The following is a 20,425-nucleotide window of genomic DNA, read 5'->3' on the forward strand; positions in this document are numbered from 1 at the left end:
GTGGAAATAATAAAGTACAACCATGTAATACAATGCTACCCGTAGTCTGGGAAAAGCAGAAGAGGGCATATAATTCATTTATGGGGAGAGCAGGACAGGATATCAGGTTTATTATCCTGAGTCTCCAAGAAGAAACAGCAATTGTCCAGGTGTTAGAAGGGAAATGGGGATGAAAAAGGCAATGATGAAACATAATTTCGAACTAAGGGAATAGCAATTAAGAAGGCATCATGGCCCAAGATAGCTTCAGATAATTGTAATTACATAGCTGGATAGCTACAACATGGAGGTAATCTATATTTGGGAATCACCTGGAAGCAGAGAATTTCTTACTGCATTATTCTTTTATAATAATGATAAAAATATTTTAATATTACTGAACTGAAGCACACTTAAGTAATATTTTGACAGTTGTTACATCTGGAATATTTGAGCCCATGAGATAAAATCATATTGTCTACTGAATAGACTTGAAACTGACAATTATCCTGTTTTTCAGATCGACTTTACCACCATGTAATTTTTGCTTTTCTGTACCAATTTTTCTCAGCCATCAAATGTGAAAAATATCTACACTTCTCAACTTCTAGAGGTGTTATAAAGAAAAAAAGATGTAATAAATGTAAAAATATTTCATTGTTTTCTCTCAGAACAAAGAAGTTATTTCATGCTGTAATTTACACCATGTATATTAAGCACTGGGCAAAGTGTGCTTGTGTCAATATTTACCGCCATGAGATTCTGATCTAAAATGGACTACAGAAATATAAAAGGACAGAAAATATAATGTAAATTAGTCTAAGTTTTCATAAAATAGCAATTAATAAAAATAAATGCAAGCAGAGTGGTAGGTAACTATACTATTAAGGTGACTAAAGATAGAAGCATGGAAGTTGAGCATCATCATGAATGAGGATGTCTTCTTCTCAAAGAAGACATATTCCAGGATCTCTTTGAATAGCAGAAGGGATCTAGTCTAAACCCAACTAAAAGGGAAAAACTGAGGGAAAAATAAATATGAAGGTACATATTTAGTGTATTTTTAGTATTTTAAATATATTTTTAATTGCACTGGTAATGCACACATATATAATTGTATATGTTTCAGACAGAAAAGAAATATACACAGCAAATCCTGAAATTTCCATACATTTACCCTTCATTTCTTTCCTCCCCTAAAAACGACAGCTGTCAAACCCTTGAAATTTGTCTTGTACTGTATGTATTTGGTATTTTACTTTAGGGATTGGTGCTTTTTTCCCCAAGTACATTTTTATATCTTTGTGTTGTGTTCAACTTTCTAAAATATGTCTTTATTTTCTTTAAAACTGTCTAATGATTTCCCCTTGTTTTATCTATTATATAATTTATGAGCACTTTTTATTATATTATTCCCCCAAGGTATCCTACTCTCACTTCATAGATGCATCTAGGATATTAAATATATTTTTATATATTTATCTTAGCTTCATGTAGTGTCCTGAATTTTTCAGATTTACAAGATTTTTGCTTGGTCCAGGCCCAGGGAACCACCATTCCAAATTGTAAGGTAGAGGAGGAAGGCAACAAAAGGGAGATATCTAGGAAAATTTAAAAGAAAAATGCTAAATCAGGTTTGTATGTCTGGAAAATAATTGTTACTCATTGACAGACCTAGTGGAGCAATTAAAAAATTAGCAATGTGCCGGAGTCCAGCTCCAGCAGACAGGGAATCAGCCTGAAGGGGTGAGGAGTGTTGGCAGACGATAATGTAGCCTCTGACTCATAGTACGGAACTATATGTTTATTTCAAGCTTCAGGTTCTCCTTTATATTTTGACAAAAGCATTAGGTCAGAGGTTTGACATTTTCAGTTTCCCCCACCCAGATTTATTGTCTCCAGAAATCATTGTTGTCCTTCAAACAGAGTTCCTGAATCAGCTTTACTATCTATTATCTACTTTCTCTTATACGTCCTATACTTAACTTGTGATTGCATTGTAACTCATGCTACATTCCTCAGTTTATTTCTTATCTTTCTAAATCCTGTTTGCCCATAGCATCTTAAGATCACTATCTCCTAAAAAGGCTTCTAGCTATTCTTCAGTTCAGTTCAGTTGCTCAGTCGTTTCCGACTCTTTGCCACCCCATGAATCGCAGCACGCCAGGCCTCCCTGTCCATCACCATCTCCCGGAGTTCACTCAAACTCATGTCCATCGAGTCAGTGATGCCATCCAGCCATCTCATCCTCTGTCATCCCCTTCTCCTCCTGCCCCCAATCCCTCCCAGCATCAGAGTCTTTTCCAGTGAGTCAACTCTTCACATGAAGTGGCCAAAGTACTGGAGTTTCAGCTTTAGCATTATTCCTTCCAAAGAACACCCAGGGCTGATCTCCTTTAGAATGGACTAGTTGAATCTCTTTGCAGTCCAAGGGACTCTCAAGAGTCTTCTCCAGCACCACAGTTCAAAAGCATCAATTCTTCAGCACTCAGCTTTCTTCACAGTCCAACTCTCACATCCATACATGACCACTGGAAAAACCATAGCCTTGACTAGACGGACCTTTGTTGGCAAAGTAATGTCTCTGTTTTCTTAATTATTCCTAAACCCTAAACTCAGCAAACTTCTTTTGCCATAAATATTTCCCTCACAAACAGGTCTCAGAAAACAATCCTTCCCATGGCCTCAAGCTGCGGCCTACATGCTCATCCTGGGACATTCTTTGTAAAGATCCTTGAACAAATGTCAATGGTTACTTTATAGGTTATTTTCTGGGCAAAACTGCAGAAGGCTTTGTGCCTTCTCATGCTTCTCTCAAGCACCTTAACATTCTTTCCAGCCAACTCAACAGAAGAAAGGAAAGAACAAGTCAGAATCACAAGGCCTAATTCCTTCATCCCGGGGCCGTGCCTGCAAGATGAGGAGAGGGGCTTGGGGCCATGCCTCCATTTTGTCAGTAATGCCTAACATGGCTCCCGACAGCAACGACTATGTGAATCAGATAAGGCAAATAATTTCATGATGATGTATGAATTCTGTCTGTAAAATGTGGTATAATTTATACTCATCCAATATAATTTATATTCAGTAAGAATTATATAATTATTGCTATAATTATAATTCTGTCTGTTGATTTGTTATAGAACTTCATTGCTTTTCTTTTTCTTCCCCCAAATTTTATCCCATGATAATTCCCCCTCAATGTCCTAAGAATAAGGTTTATACTTTAATGTGTGTACATGCACACACACACACACATACACACACACAGCTTAGAATCAACTAAAATAAAAATCAGTTTTCCAGAAACACTACCAGGAACTCTCCTGAGCAAATGAATACCCAAAAGTAGACATCCGAATGAACATACTTCTAAGTAACATTATTAGTGGAAAAATTAGTATGGCATGCTAGGGACTGGCAGTTAATAAATATTACCAGTTGGCACTAGTGGTAAAGAGCCTGCCTGCCAATGCAGGAGACATAACAGATGTGGGTTCAACCCCTGGGTTGGGAAGAGCCGTTGGAGGAGGGCATGGCAACCACTCTAGTATTCTGGGCTGGAGAATCCCACGGACAAAGAAGCCTGGCGGGCTACAGTCCAGAGGGTTGCAAGGAGTCGGACATGACTGAAGCGACTTAACATGCAGTGAAGGGATAAATTTGTCTGTGACAAGAGAAAAAAATAAAAGTTCCTCAAAAAGAGAAATATCTCATGACAGAAAATGTATACGACAAAATGGTAAATTGTTTTGAATTTTCCCTGAATGTGTGAGTAGCAGTGGTCTAAATTAGTGGAAGTTCATTTCCTTTCTGCTTCTCCAGCACTGGTACATATTTGTATCATAACAGTTATCTTACTAGATTACAATTACCTGTATGGTAAGATATGCAAAGTGCTAACTGATATGCTTTTACTTTCTTCCACATTTCACTGTTTCATCTGTAGAATGTATGTAATAATACCTTCTAGGAGTGCGTTAAATGAATATATGCAAAATGCATAGAACAACATCTGGCACAAAGTACTAAATAAATTTGGGGTTTTGTTATTGTTATTACTTAATTTCTTCACTATTACCCGAGGCTCTTCCCCCAGCCACTTGCTAACATTCTGGCCAGATATCTAAACTATCATTCCCTATGGGGAACTGTCATGGGAAACAGAAAAAAGAATCCTCAGATTCTTGTGTTTTAAATTTAAAAGGTGTTAATCTAAGTGTATGAGTTGAACTGCATCCACATATCCTCAGAAAAAGAAAGAAAGAAAAAAAAAAGATTTGAAATCCTAATCTCAAGGGGCTCAAAATATGCCCTTACTTGGAAATAAGGTCTTTCTGAAAAAAAGTAAAGTGTTAGTCATTCATTTGTGTCTGATTCTTTGCGACTGTAGCCCACCAGGCTCCTCCATTCATGGGATTCTCCAGGCGAAAATACTCGAGTAGGTTGCCATTTCCTTCTCCAGGGGATCTTTCCAAGCCAGGGATCAAACTCGGGTCCCCTGCATTGCAGGTGGATTCTTTACTATCCGAGCCAGCAGGAAGCCCAAGGTCTTTACAGAGATAAGCAAATTAAAATGAAATCATTACGGTCGACCCTAATGCAAAATGACTTGTGACATTATAAAAGAGAAATTTGGACGTGGAGACAGCACAGAGGGAAGACGATACAAAGAGATGCAGGAGAACACTACGGAAAGATGGAGACAAGGACTAAGGTTAGTGTCACACACCACGGAATATCTGGGCTACCAAAAGCTGAAAGACACAGGGAGGATGCTAGTTTTCAGAAGATGCATGATTCCACTGACACCTTGACTTAGGAATTCAAACCTCCAGAACTGTGAGATAATAAATGTCTGTGGGTCTGAGCTAACCAGTGCGATCCTTTGCTGTAGCAGCAAATTATCACATTATGGATAAGACAGACGATTTCCGAGGAAAACTTTTGGATCCAGTTTACTACTGGCACAGAAGGAAGAGATTCAAGCTATACTCTTTGGGGGCTGGAAAGGAAGTCTGTGAGGAAGCAAGACTCAAACCAACTGGGGTGTCTGTTAAGGACCTCCTACATAGTTTGCCTTCCCCAGGAGTAGCTAAAAAGCAGAAAGATAAGAAGCTGAAATTTTCTAATATAGCAGGGACTGTGCCTCATTTTTCTGAAGCCCACAGAGCATATTATGCTCCATGGGATGGAAACAGGAGATGAGAGATGGCCGTGTGGGGTGCCTGGGACGTGGGACTTACGTCAGCTAATTATAGCCCAGAGTGACCCTGGAAAGTTGCTACTTGCTTTTCTTCCCTCCTCCCCTAAGTACAGAAGCAAAAGTTACCCGAGAAAAAGAGCTGACAAAACCTGAGGTAATTAATGGTCATGAAGAGGGGATGCTGCCATGCAAAACTGAATCGATGGAGCTTCTGGGGCCCAACAGGAATATAGGCACATTGGCAGATGTCTGAGTGAAGGGTTGATGATGTTCCAGAATCATACAAGACTCTCAATCCAGTCGCTCAGTTGTGTCCAACTCTTTGCAACCCCATGGACTGCAGCACGCACAACCCACTAAATGGCCACAAAGAGAAGTGGGAGGCTGGGGATCATATTCTGCTTTCCTTAAATATATTCCAGACTGAGATCAGTCCCCGTGAGAAGATTGTAAACCTGAAATCACTAGAAAAATTCCCAAGTGACTCAGTCCACCTCAAACTGACAGGATTTATTTTTCTGCCATTAGGCAAATGGGGGCTAGAATTAAAAAACTAAGTACTCCTTGAGCACATAGTAAAAAAAAAAATGGCATCCGTTATATTCCTCTCTTCATTATACATAAGTTCCTTGATGACAAGTACCGTGTTTTCATCTTCGTCTTTTCAAAGCTACCATAGAGCCTGATGTATAGTAAGGTGTTCCCTAATATGAACATATTTAATTAATGAAAAACTAATAAAATTATAGCTGCTTTCTCTACATTAAATTGAAAAGTCAAATGAAATGTACTTTGATTAGCTAAGAAATCTCTTAATAAACTGATAAAGTCATTTGGCTTATGTATTGTGTGTTTCAATATCCTTATAAGCCATGTTTTCTTAACTACAATATTTTAAAGACATAGATATAATAATACATAACCTTTGATTATATTATCATATGTAAGATGAATTTCACCTGTTCCTCCTGTCATATACATAGAACACATAATCCATAGATCTAAATTACATAAGCCTCACTGAAGTTAAAAATACTTTCCCAGATATTACTACTTATAAATGTTTTACAAAAAAGCAACACAAAATGACTGCCAGTGAATGACTATTACCTTGTTCTTTAAAAGGACAGATTATTCACTCAGAAGGAATTCATCCAGTGGGCAGATAAAGTTTTCAGAAGATTAGAGCAGGCCACAAGAGAGATTTTGCAAAACTCTACATGTAGTCCATAAACCTGATTTTCAAACAGAAATTTGGAGGGTTTTTAATTGTATTCATTTATGGCTGAATCAACATTGTAAACTTAGAAAATTTAGGAAAATATAGAATATCAGAAAACTGCATACTCCAACAATTTAGTATGCAAAAGAATATTTTTTGCATATTCATGTGCAGGGCATAGGTATGATAAAGAATAATGGGGATGTTTATCCTTTTGTTCAATTTTGTGTGTCTGCCAGTAGATGGCGGTACCATGTCGAGTGCTGTCAGCTTTTTTTTTTTTTTTTTTTTCTTTTTTTTTTCCCCTCAAATCTGTTTTCTGATATATGTTGGGTACCATAGAGTGAATCTCAGAACAGGAAGCGGAGGCATAAGCAGAGAGGATTCTGGAAAGGTTTCTTTGTTTTCTTGTTCAGAGAGAAAGCAAAGGGGGGGTTGGGGGGGAAGCACTGTAGTTAATATGTAAACCTCTGTGGCCAAAAATTTGAACAACTGCAGGGGAAGGCTCTTTATACTCTAACCATCTTGGATGCGGGCTTTGTTATGCTGTGATCCATAAGGCTCTGTTTCATCAGGTAAGCTGGCAAAACATTCAATTTTCTGAAACATAGAATTTAACAACCAGATCATTTCTCTTATTTTAAATCATCTTCATGCTGCTGTTTTTAACCTAATGTTGTTTTAATGTCAATTACAAGGACCAAAGGCATCATTTGATGTGTAAACTGCTTACTATTCCTTTATCTCAAAGGGAGAGCCTCTGTCTAGAAATGGTGACTTATGGTACAGACTAGGCATTACTGAGCTTGTATTTTTGAAACATGTAGATGCCTATGATTCACTGTAGTCAAGAGAAGATATTTTTTATTACACAAAGCTAACCTAATTGATTTTGTGGCTATACTTTCTCTATTTAAATGTCCAGTGTACCTAGTATTTTTTGAGCATAAATGTATAGTGACATTGGGACTATCATTCTCGTGCTTTAGTCTTTTTGTAACAGCTTTGGGAGGCCATGCGTATAGGGAATGATAACAATATAGAGGTGTATAGCTGTTTGAAAAACATTACCATTGGTCTTAAAATAATCTATTCTCACCAATACTAACCCATTACAATGAGATTTAACCTTCTAGTAATAAAACTATCCCTAAATACTCCATTATGTGTTATTTTTTATTTTAACATATTCATTTTACATTATTTACCACTTTATTTATTGATTTAAAGGGTATTGACTCTCTTGATGAGTTATAAGCTTTATATATTTCTGTATTTTTTCTGTATATATTTTAATAACTGGTTATTATTATCATTATTATTACTAATTATCAAGGAGGGCTACTTGGACAAAAAGCAATTATTTATTTTATAATCTATATTTTCTGCAGTTTCTTTAAAATGTTTTATAGAATAATCATAAAGATTGCATTCAATTAGCAATCACATAGAACAGAAAATCATTGGCAGAAAATCTATAAGTATTCATTTAATGAAGAGTTTTAAAAATCATAGAGGTTTTTAAAAAATACAACAGGTGGTATAATGTAACACATGGAGACAAAGATAAAAGTGTATATGCTTAGAAGATTATGCATGAAAACATTTCATCACAATCAGTCCAAGCAGTGAGTGCCCTGTGTGGAATAAAGACCTCTGATTTCAACATGGGTTTCTAGTCAGTACTGGTCAAACCAGCCTAAAAATAGAACTTGCGGCCTCTGCTTTAAAAACAACTATAATCTCTAATGATATGGAAAAATACTGATTTCTCATCCAAGATTTTACCTTGGCTAGCAATAATACTTCCCCTAAAAAATTACAAAATAGTGGTTGCCTCACAGAAAATCCCTGGGTCTTATATATTTTTGAGCTCCTACCATTGGCTATAAAGAAAACTGTTTCTTTGCAAAGGGTTCCCAGAAAAGGATGCTAATTGGCTTGAGCATATTGTACACTCCAAGCTTAACTACAGGTGACTGAATTTAACTTTGTTCTGTGTAAACACCAGAGCTGGTCTTTCTGAACTGTTTTACTTTTATGAATGGATGCTTATATTTTGTTCCTATTAGTAATATTTTTATCAGTATAATTGCAAGAATCTCTTAATTCTTTCTATATTTGTAGTAACCATGTGAAGAGCAAATGCATACAGAGTTATTCACCAAATGTGCTCTTTGAAAATTGTTAGAAATCAAATATGTTTTAATTAAATGATATATCAAATACGTTTGGTATCTTATTCTTAAAAAGAACTAGTAGTGACTTCATTTGTTAGGTCAAAAATAATACTGTAATGTACTGGTGTGGTAGAGAAAAATAGGTTGGGCACTGAGCTGGAAGTCTTGATTTCTGATTCAAATTCTGCTACTAATGAGTTTTGTTGCCTCAGAAGGGACACTTGTAAAATATGGAAATGGGAATCAAGGATATATAAGGATGCTTTTCATTCATTGTTCCTAATTTATCTGGATTTTCACCAATTGATTTCTCAGCTTAACTGTAATCTGATATATTTCTGATTTTCACTGAGTTTTATATTACCATTAATCTTGTGCTAAACATGAGGATAGAGAAATAGAGATGTTTAAAGGTCCTTAGCCAGTTCCTTCTGTGGTGGGAACAACCAGAAAGCAACATGGAGAAGCGGTTAAGAGCAATGGCTAGTGGAATGAATCTTATATGTGTGTGTGTGTGTGTATGCGCTTGATTCATATACGTGATTGTGCGTGCTTAGTTGCTTCCATCGTGTCCAACTCTCTGCAATCCCATGGACTGCAGCCCACCAGGCTCCTCTATCCATGGAATTTTTCAGGCAAGAATACTGGAATGGGTTGCCATTTCCTACTTCAGGGATCTTCCTGACCCAGGGATCGAATTTGTGTCTCTTGCGTCTCCTGTATTGGTAGGTGGAATCCTTCCACTGAGCCACCTGGGAAGTCCCAAATGAATCCTAGGTCCACTATTAACTAACAAAGATTTTAACCTTCTGAGCCTCTATTATATCACCTGTATAAACAGGAATGATGATGCTGACATTGCAGCATTGTGTAAATAAATACTGTCTGTCCAGTGTTTATTACATATCCTGGGGCACAATTAAGTGCCAACCCATCCCTCCTCCCCTGTTCACCAACGCTTGCCAAAAGGAATAGGTATTATTTTTTAATGCTGGTGACAGTAGTGCGTCTTCTACAACAACAGGAAGAATACAGTGAAACTGCCAAGAAATTCCGTAGTTGAAAAGGGAATAGTTCTTATCCTGGAAGCATGCCCTTGCTGAAACAACAAAATGTGTTCTTTATAATAATATCAATTAGTGTTAACATCCTAGCCATTTCCTGAATTGCTCATAGAACTCTCTTACCTTCTAGAAGACCACTCTTTTGCCAATGATACATTATCATGGACCCCACTTCTAAGGCTTTTTTCTTTTTAACAAAATAGGGGCAAAAGGCTTTATTTCGCTTGTGCTTTAATCAATACAACTATTAGACAGAAGGCCTCTGTGAAGTCAGGAGAAAAACCTAGGTTTCACCAAGAATTAATTTCACTATGACCATCAAGTTAAAGAACCTAAATCCCAGAAATGACTGCATGTGTGGGCTTTGTGATCAACTCAAACTATCTACTGCTTAAATAGAATTGATGGTGCAATAAAAGGTGGAAAGTCAAACTGCCGGATGAAACTGTTGACAAACAGCAAAATCTCTGCTTCCCTACAAAGGATTTTTTCTACAAACCCAGCTTCATGCTCTTGACAGCTGTGTGCTACTGGGATCTTAGGGAGCTAGAGCTGGGAGGTCTTTTCAGCACCCCAGGCCTCCCAATCTTTCCCTTCAACCACCCTAGGCCTCTTTAAACTGACTCAAATAACTGTGATGTCAGTTTCATTTTCATGGCAGCCAAGACGACTTAATGGGCTTATGATTAGACAGATCTGAGATGGCCTTGAGTTTGAGAGTCTTCAAGACACGAGGCGAAAGTTTCTCAATTAGACAGTGCCCTGCTTTAGTCCATCTTCCTGACTCCAGCTCATTCCCAGCTCTTCTGATTGCTTATTTTTAGGGGTTAAATGAAAGCACCCATAAGTGTAAGCATATTAAAAAAACACTTTTTTTTTTCCACTGAGGAATGAAATGTGACTAGATGGTGAAATGTCTTTGCATGAGCGGCTGTGCAGATTGCTTTCTTTCTCATTATCATTCATGTATAGGAACACTGTGAACTCACTGAAGGTTGGGAATAATGTTTACCTTGTCATCTAAAATATATTATTCATTCTACCTTAATATTGATGATTGTTTTACCAGTTTTCTAAAACTTGAGGATTAATTTATCCACCTACTCCTGAAATAAGGACTTCCCTATAGCTCAAATGGTAAAGAATCTGCCTGCAATGCAGGAGACTAGGGTTCGATCCCTGGGTGAGGAAGATCCTCTGGAGAAGGGAATGCAATACACTCCAGTATTCTTGCCTGGAGAATCCCATGGACAGAGAAGCCTGGTGAGTTACAATCCGTGGGGTCACAGAGTCAGATATGATAACACACACACATAACTCCTGAAATATAATTTAGGATATTAACAGTATACTTCCGTCCTAGGGATCTATTTGAAATTTTTATTAACTTTAATCCTAAATTATCTGTACTTCCACTTGAATTTTACACCATAAACACCTTTAATGGCAATCCTATGTAGAACCTGGTATCCAAACTACAAGTTCTTGAGGTAGGTTGTTCTTTGAGGTAGTTATAAAATCTGGGAAAGATAAAAGCCAAGTTTATTGCCTCTTGAGTTGCAAGTTCATATATTTATCTTTGATTAGAAAACTACCACTTTAGTTCAGCTTTACTTGATAATATTTTTCACACTGGGGTGAAGTTAACACATTCTTTGCATACATTTTAATGGGTTTATGTGTAGAGTTAAGAGCAGAATAGTGTTAATTTTCTGTTAATTTTACCTGAAAGTAAGTTAATAAAGAAAATCTTGCTCTCTTGCTAAGCAAAGATGTGCTTGCTGACCTGTCTGATGGGCACCAGCTCTGTAGATATCTAAAATCTGAATCTATGCTCAGACACCTAATTAGCCACAATAGAAGAATTCTTTAAATTTTATATGAATACCTACTCAACTGCATAACAGAAGTTTTAATATGCCTCCTATTTATTGAGTGATTCTTATAATACACCACCTCTTTTGTCTAGGCTTTGAAGTAAAAAAGGACTTTATAGAGAGAACTTTAAAGAAATTTCTGCTCAAGATAAATGAATAGAGAGTAACTGCAAAGTAACTTATAAGCATGCTTACAAATTAAATCTACCTATTAAACACAAATACAGTGCATATAAACATATGCTAGGTGGTAGCTGTATTAGGGAATTCTCAGGGGTTGTTTTTTTTTTTTTTTTTTTTTTTTTACACAAAATCCCAGAAGGCTTTAATTATGAGATATCTTTTTACATTTTCATATTATCCAATAATATATTTCCACTCTGTTTATATACATCACAAATTAGTCATTATTATTTTATATAGTCATTACTTGTTTAGATTTACCAGTTTCTTGCTTACCATTCCTTCTTGAATTTTGTATTCTTCTTTTTTTTTTTTTTTTTAATTTAATTTTATTTTTAAACTTTACATAACTGTATTAGATTTGCCAAATATCAAAATGAATCCGCCACAGGTATACATGTGTTCCCCATCCTGAACCCTCCTCCCTCCTCCCTCTCAGGGGTTGTTTTAGTTCAGAGAAACCTTTTAAAAGTTTGGAGTTATTTCTGTAATAGTTGAATTAGGTTTTCATGCTTTTCGCAGACTGCATATAGGGAGCCCTGCATGTGATTAAGCTCTGAGCTGGAGGAAAGAGAAAGAAATGATGGTCTTTAAATCTTTAAACAGTAGTTTAATATTGTTTTATTCAATGGGTGATTTCAAAGATGGGAAGTCACTCCTTAAATAACCTTGACCATTTTCTGCCAAGAAGCTCACTTTTGGGAATTTTAATCTCCTAATATTCAGAAGATACTCTATTCTTACTTCGGTCGTACAGAACATTTTGTCCTTTTCTTTTTCCAAGAGCTTGAACTGGAATAATTCACTAAATCCCAGCTCCTGTTATTAAGTGACATTGCACTTCTGAACCAAACCCCAAATATTCATGCAGAGCTTATTAATAGGACACATTTAATGGGCTCACGCCTCTATTTGAGAACCAATCACCTGTTTGTTAGCTTCTCTATGTCCTTGCTGTTTTTGCTTGTAACATTTATTTTTCTTTATGTAAATTGCTTTTGCAAAGTATTCTGATGAGACTGAGTCCATTCAGCATGGTAGGGCCATAGACAAAGTATTCCAAGCAATTTCTTTTCATGGAACTTACACCATGGATGGGCATACACTTAAGAATGAATTCTCCAAGAAATAAGCCCAAATTCCTACATGCATGATGCAGGTGAGAGAAATGAGTAAAGCAAGACAGGTTGGGACTAAAAAACTCCACAGCCCATGTGCTTTCTAAAGAAGGACTGCTCCTAAGGGCCAGGAGACTATTGAATTTAACAATTTTTCCAAAGAAGCTTAAAATCTAGATTTCTTTTTTGAGAAACTTCCCTCTTTTTAAATGTTATCATCTATTTCAAATTATTTACAATATTGGATAGATTCCACAAAGCATACCTACAGGCAGGATATGGCCAAGGGATTTTTGGCCGGGTATTTTTTCCTTTTGCCGATCCAACCAGTATTTTTACCAATAAGGGTAAATAAACTTCACGGAGAAGAAATGGCTTGACTGTATTTGGAGGAAGTGCCACACAGGCACTCATATTTCCTATCTGCTCCTCCAGGCTTAACTAACTGCCCACCGTTTTTCTCTTTTATTTCAAATCCTTGGATGTTCTACATATTCCCTCCAAAAATTCTGTTTTTACTGCTGCTAACTACTTTACTGAATTTTATCTACTTAGATCCTTTTACTCCCCTTTTTTTGTTGCTATTAATACTTCTCTTGCTATGGATATCTTGTTACGGCTATGCTAGTTGATGAAGTATGTAATATTCTCACTTCTACACTATTCTGAAATTATTGAAATTTGTAGGAAAAACATGTCCCTTAGCTGAGATAAGATAAAAGATATCATTAATAGAATATTTACATGTCCTTGAGTTAACATGGTCTCAAAGTTCCAAAATATCTTATTAAAGTATCTTTAATCATAGCCATTAATGATGACAACTCAAGTAAACCCATTCTTCATATTAGTTTTCAACAATTTTATCGGGCTCTACTATCAATCTTAATATATCAATTCCAAAAATTAAAGTACATTATTATATTAGCATTGAAAGAACAGGCAAAAGTATAATACACAAATATATTGCATTCTTTTTCATTGATGTAAAACTTGGTGGTATTAGATAAGAATAAAAATCAAATACATATGTCTGGAATGAGAACTTCTTCACCAGTACATGGAAAATCAGAAAGAAAAAGCAAAATGAAAACTGAAAAAAAAAAAGTCAGATTTTTTAAACCTCACCAATAATAATAAAAGGAGGGGGAAAAAAAACAGTTTAAAGGAAATAGAGATACAAACATCTGAGAGAAAATGGAAACAGATAAAACATGATGAGCTTATTCAGAGAATGGGGCACAGCTCTGGCTACACACTGGAATCATCTGGGAAGCTTCAAAAAGAGCAAAGCTAAAAAAAAAAAAAGAGTAAAGCTTGCTCCACCTTAGGCCAATTCAATTAAATGCGCTGGGCTGAGCCTGGGCATCAGTGTTTAAAAGCTCTGCAAGCATAGTTCAAACATGCAGTCAGGTTTGAAAAGCAATTGACTAAAGGAAGATGGAGAAAAACAAGAAAAGCTAGTGAAAGTTTGGCTAGAGAAGTGAAAGACAACTGAGAAATGGCTTTTAGAATAATTTCAAAATTCTAACAAGTGGGCACGTGTTAAGTTAAAAGACTATGCAAATACTTAAAGTAACAAAAAGTACATTCGTGTCCATTTCCCCTTCAGTTAAAAAGGCTGGTATTCACTCTATATGTTTAAGCAGTTTTATATTTCAAATTGGTAATTTCCTACCCTTACCTCTATTAGAAAGTTGACCCAGCTGCTGGTTGTGATATATTTTTCAAACTAACAATACAAACGATTGTGCACACTTAGACATAAGCATCCATGAAGTTCAATTTGTACAACCAAAGATTCGCCCTCTTTTTATTCTGTACCTTGTAAATTGTTCCTTTGAAAATTAAGTCTTAAAATCAAATAAGAGTGGTCATTGAAAGATAATTTTTCGAATAGCCAGTTCATTCAATTGGAAACAAAACATTGATTTCAAATTATTGAAACTTCAATTGTGGCAGATTTCAAGGTAAAGCAGATCTGCAAACCAACAAATTATTTAAAGCCAAAAGTCACTTAAAAATGTATTGTCAGAAAGTGGCATTTCTGAGGAAAAAGTGAATTAACCTAATAGTTAAGTGGAATTAATAATGAATTGATTTTCCTAAAATGAATTCCATTATGAAGGTGAGTCAGCCTTTTCAACATTTTCTGGGTTAACATCACAGTTGATTTTCCATGTTGATTTCCCACAATCCTTTCCACAACTAGGGAGAGTCTGTGGTAGCCTCTATAAAGGCAATCCTCTCCATCCTTCAGAGCAGATTATATCCTAAAGTCTTTCCTCTGGAGAAACATCCTTTAATATTTCTACTTAACTATGCTTTCTTCATGATTTCTACCATTTTTTCAACCAGGTCACGAAAATTATCATCCAATATGAAAGAGCTGTTAAATCTCAGGATGAGAATATATGTATTTTGAAACAGGAGGCTAGTGGTTGCATGGTGAACAGAAGCAACACTATATTATATCTGGGCTCAGTTTATGGTAGACGTCGATGAAATGGTGCTTGGGTTCTCAAACTGGGATTAGATCACTGATTTTTTTTTTTTTTAATGACATCCTACCTTTATATTCAAAGTACTTAGGTAGTCTACAATAAAAATATAAATAACAAACCAGTAAAATATTAATAAGAATGAACCAGTCCATCCTGAAGGAGATCAGCCCTGGGATTTCTTTGGAAGGGAATGATGCTAAAGCTGAAACTCCAGTACTTTGGCCACCTCATGCGAAGAGTTGACTCATTGGAAAAGACTCTGATGCTGGGAGGGATTGGGGGCAGGAGGAGAAGGGGACGACAGAGGATGAGATGGCTGGATGGCATCACCAACTCGATGGACGTGAGTCTGAGTGAACTCCAGGAGTTGGTGATGGACAGGGAGGCCTGGCGTGCTGCGATTCATGGGGTCGCAAAGAGTCGGACACGAGTGAGCGACTGAACTGAACTGAACCAAAAAGAAATGTTTTTTAATGAAAGGTAAAGACACCTTAAATTAGTCAGTGTAGAGAGCAAAAAATTTACGGTTGATATGACCATTTCCTCTACCAACACAGTAACAACTGTGAGAAATAAGTGGATTCTTTGGGGAAAAGAATTCCAATTTGTTATTCAAAAGCATTAAGTATATTTTGAAAAGGGGAAGGGTAATGCTCAGGAGTAAATGAAAAGTGGCAGAGCACATCCAAATCATGATGCAGATCTCTATGCAAATTAGCACGAGTTAAAATACGCCCTGGAAACTGCAGTAGTAAGCTCTCTAATACATTTGTTAAACTTGTTTACTCTGTGTCTCAAAATTATCCTGAGTCATCGTTAAGACACATTTCTTTTAAATATCCATTAAATGTACTATAACTGTATTACGTTTGAAACAACACTCTGTGAGACAGATGTAACCATAAAATAATACTCACTTTCTCCAATAATCCAGATCCCTCAGCAAAGCTAAATTTGGGAAACTTTATGCATAACAAAATACTTTCTATTTATTCTCAATTTCTTCCTGAATAAAACATTTAAAAACTAAATATCTAAGACATAAAGAGGCACACTTGATATGGAAACTCTTTGACTTTTTTCTTTCAACATTTGATAGATATTTTATGTTTTCTTGGATTTTTTAAAAATTGAAGTATAGTTGACATACAATGTTGTTAGTTTCTGGTGTATAGCAAAGTAATTCACATATATGTATATGCATTTTTTTCTTTTTCATTATGGATTATTATGAGATACTGAATATAGTTCCCTATGCTATACAGTAGGCCTTTGTTGTTTCTTTTATATATAGTAGTTTGTATCTGCAAACTCCTAAATTTATCCCTCCCCTCCCTCTTTCCCTTTCGGTAAACATAAGTGTGTTTTCTGTGTCTGTGAACTGTCTATTCAAGTTTCTGGTAACCTAGAACTGCCCGAAAAAAATAAAGTCTATTATTTTTTTAAAAGGAGAAAGACATTCGAAGAATAAATGAATTCAATGCCCAACATTGCACAGGCAATTTTATCAGAATCCTAAATTATCCATATCCTTGAGTAGTTAGTTCAAGTTCCATACTTGAAGAAGTTCTCAGTTCAAGAACACTGTAGAAATGCCACAAATTCCAGCTCTGTCCTTCCTAGCATCTCCTCTGTTCAATGCTTTTGTTTCTCCTTATGATTGCAGCCCTCACTAGCCAGAGTCTTGCTAGATCCTGCATCCTGGGAAAGGCCAGGCAGGCTACGCCTGTCTTGACTCTAATTAGCATATTGGTTGCTGCAATCTCTAAGGAAAATTTTGCATCAAATGTAATTTTCTATTGCCTGTAGCATTCTGGCTTCCTTTAGCCCCCAAAGAATTGAGCTCTGAACAGTATCCCTGCTGTGTTTACATGCAGAGACCCTCCACTGTGTGATCCTGCTGCAATTAAGTGGTAATGTGGGTGCCTGCTCAGTCAGTTTGGTCACGTCCGACTCTTTGCAACTCTATGGACTGAAGCCTGCCAGGCTCCTCAGTCCCTGGGATTCTCCAGGCAAGAGTACTGGAGTAGGTTGCCATGCCCTCCTCCAGGGGATCTTTCCAATGCAGGTATTGAATGTCTCCTGCTTTACAGGGGGATTCTTTACCGCTGACCAACAAGGAAACCCAAATAAGTGGTAACATCTACACCTAACTCGGGCAGCGCACAGAGGTCTTTGCTCTATTTTGGTACCAATGATGTGCTGAGTGGCTGAAGGAAAAACATAGACTCTCCGTGCTTTCACATTTTCTTCAATGACTGATCGTATTTCACTGAAACCTAGACTTGAGGTTTTGTTAGTTTTTTTTTTTTAATTGTTATTTGTATAGAAGATTTTTGATATCACCGATTTAGGAAGAAATTATGTGTACAGAATTGAGTATCTAAATAGAAAAGATGTGAGGGACAATTCTCTTCAGCAACCAACCCTCCAGCTATACTCTTCTCAAGGTATTCATAATATTGATTCATCAAAAAAACATAGCTCAAATTTGAACAAGCACATAGCCCATAAAGTATTCTGAATATGAAGACAGACTCTAAAACGTATAACACAGCCAACCCCAGTTACATCGTTAGTCCAATATTCAATGACCCTTTGAGTTCAGAGTATAAGGTAATTGCTGCACCTTCAGATCACTGTCTCTCACAAGGGGTGAATGTTGGAATACACCAAGCACAGAGTTCCAGTGCTTTAGAGATAAAAAGAGGTGCTACATATCAACTAGTCACTTCCCCCCTTCCTTCTCCATAACAGATGTGGACACTCAATACCAAAAACACTGAGCATTCAACATGTCACAGCAAGTGACGCCAAAGACAAGCCTAGAACTTACAGATTACTTAAATCACAGGCATTCCCCTAATTCTGTTTTCTTCTGTCTCTCTTAGGGGCAGGGCACGTTTTTATTGTATTACACTCTCCTCTGCCGCTCCTCTCCATCTTCAAGGTGGTCAGACTCCACAACATTATAACCATCTAGCTGGGATGGGGTGGGGGTGGGGTGCTGCTGCTGCTGCTAAGTCGCTTCAGTCGTGTCCGACTCTGTGTGACCCCATAGATGGCAGCCCACCAGGGGTGTGGTGGGGATGCTTAAAAGAGAAGCTGCTCAGGCGGCTGGGTTCTGGCTGGCGAAGAACCACAGCAGAACTGCAGCCACACCTAAATAAGTGTGCTCCAGTGGAGTTTACCACGAGCACTAACCTGAAGGCTGATTTTACAGCCTCTCTGCTGCATGCTAGATAACTCTCAATTCCTCTGTAGTTTAAGCCTCAGAGGATGCAGGTTACATATGAAGTAAGCACCACCATCTTGAAGTGGTGCAAGTTATACCTCAAGCTCCCTTAGGTTGCCAAGTGAAAAAGGCAATCGACTCAACACTGGGTTGTGAAAACAGTGTGCTGTCATTTTGATTACAGTCAGTAAACAGTCTGTGGTTGCCTGGAAAGAAACTGCCTAAAGCACAAGGCACCAGCAAGCAGGAGGAGAGACGTGGCTGGGGGCAACTTGCAGGGCTCTCTATTATGGCTGAAGCAAAACTGACATTACGATAGAAATGGATCAAGGGCTGTTTACTGGGCTGAGAACTTTATTTGCTTTCTATTTTCCTTGATGCCAGTTTACTTCAAAATAGAAAGCTTTCTATAATTCTGGTTATATTCTGATTTAGATGTTTAAATGTGTTTAAATGTTACCTTCCATGTTTCTCTGTCTCTTACACACACACACATACACATGCACAAACACACAATGTTCACTTTTGTTTCTTGGTCCAAAATCCTAGGAATTAAAGACAAAAACAACCATCTAACCAAGTAAAACAGAAAATGATAGAGAGAGTGTGCCTCTCCCTTTTAGAGCATCTCAGAACAGGGGATTGCCTGCTTTCTTAATTCATTTGTTAGTAGGTTTGATCATTTGGTGGATGGAAAAGGAATAGGAGAAAGGTATACACTGAACCAGCACTCATCACTACAGATATGAGATGAACATATGTACTTTGAAAATTTCTAGATAATGACATTAAAAAAAGACAAAAGAAACAAGTGAAATTAAGGTTACTAATGCTGGTTTTTTTTTTTTTTTAATTTAAGCCAATATCCAAAAATATTATCATTTCAGATTTGGCACTAGCTATAATTTAAGTGTTCAATTCCTACATGTGACCAGAGCTAACACACTGGATAGGGCATTAGCAGAATTCGGTTTAGGTAATAATATTCAGAAGATATCTAATAATATCCTGCTGACTGTGGTAGATAAGCAATAAAATCTTTATCTTCAAGAAATTTAAAATGTAGAAGAAATAAGGCACATCCTTAATAAAAGCAGAAGCCAGAGTATTATAATTATTATATGAATTTTAAAGACAATCTGTGCAAGCTGTTGGAGTTCAGAGGAAGGCAAAACAACTTCTAACTCAGAATTTAGGTATGATGAGCCTTGGAGTATAGGTAGGATTTTAACAGGCAGTAATTGGTGGTGAGTGAGCGTTCAGGCAGAGGGAAGGGTTCTGAAAGTCAGAGGCCAGAGACGGGACTTTTGGGGAATGGCAAACATACATTTGACTAGGGAAGAGCACACATGTAGGAGAGCATGTAAGATGAAGCTGGAGAAACAAATCAGTAAATTATTTTTTAGGGAGAGCCTCTGATTTTTACTTTTTCTTGAGAAACCTATATGCAGGTCAGGAAGCAAGAGTTAGAACTGGACATGGAACAACAGACTGGTTCCAAATAGGAAAAGGAGCATGTCAAGGCTGTATATTGTCACCCTGCTTATTTAACTTATATGCAGAGTACATCATGAGAAATGCTGGACTGGAAGAAGCACAAGCTGGAATCAAGATTGCAAGGAGAAATATCAATAACCTCAGATATGCAGATGACACCACCTTTATGGCAGAAAGTGAAGAGGAACTAAAAAGCCTCTTGATGAAAATGAAAGTGGAGAGTGAAAAAGTTGGCTTAAAGCTCAACATTCATAAAACGAAGATCATGGCATCTGGTCCCATCACTTCATGGGAAATAAATGGGGAACAGTGGAAACAGTGTCAGACTTTATTTTGGGGGGCTCCAAAATCACTGCAGAT

At 37.0% G+C, this 20,425-nt stretch overlaps 1 protein-coding gene across 1 annotated transcript in view; it reads left to right on the forward strand.

Moving 5' to 3' along the window:
- Positions 1-6,841: 6,841 nt before the first annotated feature.
- Positions 6,842-20,425, forward strand: part of LOC102393604 (sodium channel protein type 3 subunit alpha) — a 122,197-nt gene continuing 108,613 nt past the window's right edge. Inside the window, exon 1 of the mRNA XM_006058565.4 lies at positions 6,842-6,982. The gene's annotated coding sequence lies outside the window, so the exon portion shown is untranslated. The remainder of the gene's footprint in view (positions 6,983-20,425) is intronic.

This window comes from Bubalus bubalis, chromosome 2 (genome assembly GCF_019923935.1).
Source record: "Bubalus bubalis isolate 160015118507 breed Murrah chromosome 2, NDDB_SH_1, whole genome shotgun sequence".
Classification (NCBI taxonomy): Eukaryota; Metazoa; Chordata; class Mammalia; order Artiodactyla; family Bovidae; genus Bubalus; species Bubalus bubalis.